The sequence below is a fragment of the Taeniopygia guttata genome, chromosome Z, assembly GCF_048771995.1.
Source record: "Taeniopygia guttata chromosome Z, bTaeGut7.mat, whole genome shotgun sequence".
Lineage (NCBI taxonomy): Eukaryota > Metazoa > Chordata > Aves > Passeriformes > Estrildidae > Taeniopygia > Taeniopygia guttata.
Genome location: NC_133063.1, coordinates 13,954,606 through 13,962,512, shown reverse-complemented (window position 1 = coordinate 13,962,512; position 7,907 = coordinate 13,954,606). Strand labels below are relative to the sequence as shown.

Genomic DNA, 7,907 nt, shown 5'->3' with positions numbered 1-7,907 from the left:
TGCATATGTATTTTTCATATATTCTCCTTGCCCTTTTCCAACAAATGCAAATAAGCATGAGTAATATTAGCTCTGTCACACTTTCCTTGAAGCAAGTGAGATGCTGTCCTAGCACTGTTGTTTCCATCCTGTGTTGACTCATGCAGTGCAGACACTTTATCCTGCCCGTGCCTCTGCTGTAAGACCACAGATCATGTTATCACTTTACAAATATAGCATATTAGTATATCTGGAAGGCTAGTCACGCTGCAGGGTTCAAGCAGATCTGGCTGGCCATGATCTGTGCAATGCTATAAACAACCCCACTGTCCCACATTGAATAACTGCAGAGCACACTCAGGAGCTCTGGACACTTGTGTTCTTTAGTAGTAGGTAAGTGACAGTTTTGCTGATTATTGTGTTTCTTCAGATGTGTGGGGTCAAGGTGGAAAATGGCAGGAAATGTGGGAAGTAGCTATCAGGTTGCTCCTGTTGTGCTGCAGATCTTTAAAAACTAATGCAAATGGGGAAAATAGTTGAAACAGAGAGCATTTAGTCCAAGGCAGTATCAGGTGGATATCTTTAAAGAGAGAGAGAGATTCACCTCATGCATAGCTCCTGTAAATAGATTTACACTTGTGACAAATCCAAACCTTATAATTTAGGAAGCCTTTCAAGTTCCACTCTGTGACTCAGTTATAATAAACCATTGCTATTTCATCTCAAGGACATATGCTGGTGAGAGAATGATTTTCAATAAAAAAATGGTTTGAGAGGTCAGTCATTTATCTTTGCTGTCTGTCAAAATTTAGAGTGGAATTTAAAAAGAGTTATAGAACTTTCGTTTCTGAAGGCTACTTACAGTTAATCTAACTGGCATGGAAATACAGCCTGCTACATCTTTTGAGAACACAGCCTACCATTTAAAGTCAAATGTTGTCATTATTGTTGTTCTTGCTACCACAAGCATTTATGTGCTATTATTGACATATTACTTTGTGTGGGTTAAAAGGTACTGACCAGCTCTCTTCCTCTCAACAGCAGTTAATTGAGCACAGTTTCAAGGATCAGGGAATGGATGATAATGCTTATTAATCAAAGAGGTAAATCATACCAAAGAGTTTCATTCACTTTGTTCTCCTCAGACAGAACATAAAAGTGGAGAATTATTCCAAAGGAAGATGTCCAGCTGTCAATGTCACCTGTGTCTCCTATCCACAGACGTGGGAAAGTTTTGTGGGAAACACTAAAGACACAGCTGTGGTGACAGAACTGATAAAATACAGATGCCACCTCATGACTGTATGGTGGGCCATGGGCCATTAGCGCTAAAATAACTTGACTGCTGGAGTAGTTGAAAGCACCATCATCTTAAATCACAGAAATTAACATCTTTGCAATTGGCTATGACTATTTTACTCATCACAGACTAATGATCTTGTATCTAACACTGGAAATAGAATAGGACTGCTATAGGTCAGATATAGGTTTGTTTTGTACCTCAGCAGTAGAGGTAGGTGACAGGATTGAATTCTTAGATCAATACATGTAAAATACCCCCCAGGGAGAAAAAGAAAATGATAAAATTTGAGGGTTTTTAATTAGTGTCAGGATAGAGAGTTTAAAATAACATTTATGATGTGGTCATTCACAGAGGTAACTTCAGAGGCTTTACCCTCTAAGGGCGCATGAAAGGTAAGTAATAGTAGCCTCAATTCTCGGAAATTGTTCAGGAACATTAAGACAAATAAGAAATCAATGGAGCATTGTGTTAAAAAACATTATGGACACGAAACAAGTTTTAGAAATCTGAGAGTGTAGTGTTATGCTTAATTAAGATCATCTGTTTGTATATGAAAGCATCAGTGTTTTGCTCAGTGACAAAGAATGCAAATTTATTTACCATGGGTCTAGGTATGAGAAGTTAAGGGGGATCTCTCTAATCATTTCTTAAAACTGATTAGATGCTTTTGGTTTCTCAGGACTCTGTTGTATGCTACCAAAGACAATTGTTTACACCTGCTACAGCTACATTCATAGATTCAACTCCTTTACCAATATGTAATGCATTTTGAGCTGTTTTTCTTTTGATAAGAAACAACCTCAAAATACATGCCCATTTCAAATATATAATGCTTCTCTCAGTGTTAAAAGAATTAGACGTCTCCTCAGCAATACCCAGTAAAAAAAAAAAAAAAAAAAGAGTGGATTTTTGTCAGAGACATCAGTCCAGTGTTTCATTAGCTTCATTGTCAGTGGAAGAATAATTAGTCAGCTTGCTGAAGTGCTAGGGGAATACATCTGTAATAAATCCCCTTGCATATGTAACATCTATCATGCTTGATGGCAAACATATTAGTGTTACAAGAGTTGAGAAAGTATAAGGAATATTGTAATTCAGCTGCTAATTAATCCATAATTAAAGACCTAATTAATGAATAACCCTGTGAAAAATTGTCTAAAAATCAAGATGTGAAGACTGCAGTGATAAAGAGGACTCTTGTTTGTGAGACTAGTTAATTTACATCTAGAATAGGAACTGATTAATGAAAACTGTCAGTAAAGCATTATGCTGCAGCACTGGACAAAGAGAAATATGCACATAAAAACGTGTGGAAACCAAGTTCAGCCCTTGTATATCTGTTTTTAATTTTATAATGTTCATAGCTATTTTTACCTGAACTATAATGAGTAGGTAAATAAAAAGATATATTTACTTGTAGCTGTGGTATATAAACAATGCAGAAGTTATTTATTTGTGTATGAAAGAGGCCAACATCAGATTCTATTAATAAATGCCTCTTCCATGAAATAGGTAAGAAGAAACCAAAAAAAGACCCTAATTCATCAAAGCATTCATGATTAAGCTCTATTAGACAGAAAGACACTAATTTCTGAAATTAACTACACTGAAAGTTGGACTAATTAATAGCTTGAAAGTGTCACTGTCTGTCTGTGTTTGTTTATGTAGGAGCCAGCTGGCTGAGACTGTACTCTTGAGAGAGCAGGAAGGAACATTTCAAACTCCCAGAACATCTGGGCTCATGTCCAGGTGTCAAGACTGCTTTCAAGCCCTGAAGCAGATTGTCTTTTTCCTCTTGTATTTATTCTGTGCAGTAGCTACATTTATTTGATCTCTGGGGACCCAGGGCTTCAGGGGGACACCCACTGTGATCCATTGCTTTGCCCTGACCACATATTCCCCAGGACCCAGCAATCACATGCATGCATGCATATGTGTTCTGAAACACAATCTATCTTGGATTCCAGACCTCAAACTCTCACTGTCAAATCTGCACTTTTGGCAAGACTAGTGACAGATAAACCAACCAAATTAGCAGCAAGGATAATTCCCTGCTGATGTAGAACAATCAGAAATTGTTACTAGAAGCAAAACAAGATAGGGAAGAGCAACTTCCCACTTTGCAGTCCTCTCCCACTCCTCAAGTGTCACAGAGAAGCACTGCCCCATTTACAAGCTGTGCTCAGTTAGCAAAATATAGTTGTATATCGTGAATATTGCCACAACCTCTATTGCTCTTTCAATCACAGCATGTTTCTCTAATTTAATTTCTTCCTGATAACATAAAAAATGTGTTCAGTTGCTATCCAAATGTCAGGTTTCCTCTGAATTATTTAAAGACTTGAGAGATAAATGACTTGATGATTCTGAAGCACAGTGTGAGTGAGCTTATTTCCTAAGAAATTATTTTCAGGATTGGTAGGAAATATTTCACTCACATTTTCCCCCATGTAATCCTGCCAGTAATACTCATTAGAGTGCAGCAGATCTCCCACAGTGATTATCTGAACGAAAAAGGGCCCAAGTGAACCAGATTGTTAAGCAAATTGACGAAACTAAAATGTTAATAATTTAATAGCTCATGTAAAACAACAGAGGAAAGTATACACAGCGCTGTTTCTTAGGGCAACCAGGTGTCATGTGAGCTCTTAACAGAGACTAATACAGGCCGTATCTGAAGTATCAAAACTATGTTGGACTCTTTCAGACTCAAGACACAAGTCTTGTTCTACAGAATACTGCGCACACACAAGTTGGCCATCATTAACACTGATCCCAGCTATGTTCGGAGAACTTTAAACTCTGCTATAATAAAGCCAATGCAGTTTTGACTTTTCACTGGCTGTATTCTACTCACTGCAGAGAGGACAGATAAAGCTGGTAAACAGGGAGGAGCTCTAGAAGAGTTTGGTACAGTTAATCTTGGCAGACCACAGAATCACCATATCTAAGAATACTTCCCTTGTGCTCCACTACTTTTCTTTTTAAAGAAGACCTTGCCTTTCTTTATTATTTTTTTTAGTAGTATGCGTCTCAAAGTATTTACACACTGATCTATCTCAGGTGCTGAGATAAGTGCAGAAAGACTGAGAACTGTTTTTTCAATGAAGTTGTTGATTTGAGAAGCATTTTTTAAGCGGCCTTCCATCCAGAATTCAGTGTTGCTTTTAATTCATGTATCCTTAAACTTTTTTTGAAGATCAGGTAGTCCATGGCACCTTGTGGTGCAGGTGCAGATGACAGAGATGAAACTCCTTCAGCATTAAACACCAGGAGCTGCCAAAAGACATCCTAATTTTGAAACTTAGTTGCCTCCAGTGGTCCTCCATACTCAAGATGGTGACACTTCTAGAGGTATTGACAGTCATCATTTTCCCCCTTTATATTAAGCCAAGGGGGCAAAAAAGAAAAAAAGAAAAAGAAAAAACCATCAAACGCCTGCTCAGGGTTCAGAGGTCAAGTGGAAACAAACACAAGGGGTCATGAGATCACTGGTTGCTATCAAAGATTGCTGTGGTAGCACCTGTGGCAGACCTGTAAACAAAGGTTGGAGATATCGGTAGCTGAAGTGAGCAAGGGCATTTAAGGCACAGCGTATTAAACCTTTCCAGTTTTACTGAAGAGTTGACATCTGAAGTATGTGTATATTTGTAACAACATGAATAACAATAAATAAAAAATAATAAAGTTTATAGACATTACAAGGTAGTTATCTTCTTTTCCATCCTATATATTTTCAACACCTTGCTGATGAGATTCTGTTTTAGAGCTTCTGAGTACTCCTACTATTTAAAAGTGAATGTCTGAAATAGACGCTAGAGACCAGTCTGCCAACTTTTAGGTGAATTTATACAGTAAAATAAAATAAATTATAATATAAATGCTAAAATAATAATAATCCACACAGATACTTAGGCAGATTCTTTTACTAGCAATAATATTTGGCATTAATATCATATCATTTAAATAAAAACATATGATGAGTATCATCCATAATATGATGAGGTTTTGCCAGCTAATCCTCCAAATGCTTAAGAAAATCCAAATGCTCCAAATGTTCAATATCATTACACACATGAAGACTGTGTTTGATTTTAATAGGCCTTTTTATAGATATATTCAAATGAATAAAGTTTCTGCAAGATTAAGGAAAGGTGTTTTATTTTTTCCAAGAACAGAAATTGCACACGAGTGTCTGTAAAGGCAATATTTCTGCTCTATTGTGTAGGGATAGCTCACAGCAATAGGGCAAGCAAACCCAAATGTTGGCAGCAAAAGAGTGCTCTTACAGAGCCAGTGCTTCTTCTCACCTTGGCTGGCCTAGAGAAGCGGCAGACTATTAAATTCACTTGGTAAGAGGATGGGTCTCAGTGTTGAGATGGGGTCTGCAGTAGGAAGAGTCAGAGTTCCTTAGTAGGAGATGGGCTTCATAACATGTTCTAGTGAAGGCACAGGATCCTGGAATGATGAAATTGAGACTATTTTGCAGGCTACTGTATCTTGGACTGAAAGTACATTCCTGTGGAGAGAAAGAATCTGTGGTTTATAATGTAGAAGGAAAATTCCAGTTACACATATTCCTGTGATTTTCTTATTGATGAAAACAGGGACAAGGTTGACACAGCCCACTGGTTAAGGAAGAGCTGTAAAGGCCATGGTGTTCAAAGGGACTTTTTTATTCCCCCTCCTTCTACAAAAAGCATAAAGAGCAGGAAGGAGTGAAGCAAAAAAAAAAAATTTCTTTTCTCTACCACTAATTGGCTACTCTCTGGTTACAAACTCTCATATTGCCTTGCCAAGAAATGCAATGCTTATTAAAAAAAAAAAAAAAAAAAAAAAAAAAAAGAGCTATTTTAAAAAGGTTGATTATTTATTTTTTTATTATATTAACTAAAAATATTTCCTTAAATGTAATGTGTAGCTTCTTCTGAAGGGAAAATCTTAGAATAGCTAAAAAAGCCAAAACCCAAAAAAAAAACCCCAACCAACAAAACAACAACAACAACAAAACCCCAAACAAACAAAAAGAAGGTATCCTGAATGGCCAGCTTTGTTTCTGAGCTAATAATTACAAAGAAGACAAGATCAGCTTGACTTCCCTCTTCCCTGTATGCTGCCTTTTAAGGATATTGATTAAGGTCTTGCAGATAACTTCTTGGGAGGTGTAAATGGCTAGGGATAGGATTATTTGCTTCCATAGATACACAGACAGAACTAGTTTCTCCATATATGACTCTTGTAAATGACATTGCCTTTTTTTTTGTGTTCCTGAATCCCTTTTCCCCTGGAAAGTGCTGTACATTACTTATCATATGTTAGTGAATGTTTCGTGACCTATCTCAGTAATAACTCAAAAGACTGATAAATGTTAAAACCATGTATCATCTAAGAAAGGTGTGCTGATGATCTACAACATAATTTAGATGTAGCTGTTACTCAAGTCAAGACGACTTTAAGTGGCAAACTCAGTGTAGATATGAAGCAGGGTCTTGCGAATGCATTTGTGGTCCTTAATGAAAGCAAGGTTTCCTGTTTCTTGGGTAAGAAATAGTTTTTTGTTTTTCACTTTCTATCATATGGGTGGGTGAGGTAACCCTCACAGGTATGAAAAAAGACTATCCTTAATGATCATGTGTAAGTATGGGCTGAGAAAGAAGCAATGCTGAATTACAAAATGATGGTGAAATTGGAAGAGGAGGGGTGCTGCAGGATGTACAGAACTGTATGACTGCTTTGAGCAGAGCAGTCAGATGAGGCGACCTCCAGAGATCCATTCTAACTTCACTATGGCTTCTGACAATGGACAAAATGATAATAGTGATTCCCTGTGTATAGCCTAAGTATGGGAGGAAATATAGCGTTGCTCCTATTTGAAGCTAAGAAGTTAGAAAGAAATGTACAATTGAGATTTTTCTTTATCCAAATTTAGCTTACCACCTCTGAATAATAGATGATAGTTTTGAGTTTTCCTCTACAGGCCTAATCTGATGTTTGGAAGAAAGAAACTACTGTGTGTGAATTTGAATATGTATTTCTAGAAATCAAAATAATTATTAATAGTTGCTTCTTATGTGATAAATTCTTGCCATACATGAGTAGGTATCCTGAAGAACTTATACTTAGTTAAGCATAGCCTTAGCCAGTTTTCCTTTCTTTTCTCATCATTAGGAAAATGATGGTGAATTTTGGCAAATACATATTCTGCCATCATGCTTGATACTTCATGGCCATTTTTTAGACAAGGAATATAGGATAAAGCAGCAGCCCTGTGAAGATTGCTAGGTGACCTTTTCAGAGCTGTAGATGTCAAAAAGCATTTCACATTTGTCCTGATACATATTTCTAAAGCCTTAGTCACCCTGTAATCTGATCAGGATTTGTGGCTTTGCTCCTTCTGAAGAGATTAATTCTGAGGCTTTATGATGGACAGCTCTCACCTCCCACCAAAGTTTGTCCTCTGCTTGGTTTTACCACAGAAGAAAACCCCACAATGTCTTGCCGCTTAGTGCAACATGTGGGTAAAAGCTGCATGTGGATAAAAGCAATATGTGGATAAAATGAACTTTTCCAACCTAGTGTTTAATAGATCAGTGACTCAATAAAGAACAGATGACTTAACCTGTGA

General features: G+C 37.1%; 1 protein-coding gene across 1 annotated transcript in view; it reads left to right on the top strand.

The window, feature by feature from the left end:
* The first annotated feature begins 230 nt into the window (after positions 1 to 230).
* The window catches only part of LRRC2 (leucine rich repeat containing 2), a 76,961-nt gene continuing 69,284 nt past the window's right edge, over positions 231 to 7,907 (top strand). The window contains exon 1 of the mRNA XM_002193777.5: positions 231 to 372. The gene's annotated coding sequence lies outside the window, so the exon portion shown is untranslated. The remainder of the gene's footprint in view (positions 373 to 7,907) is intronic.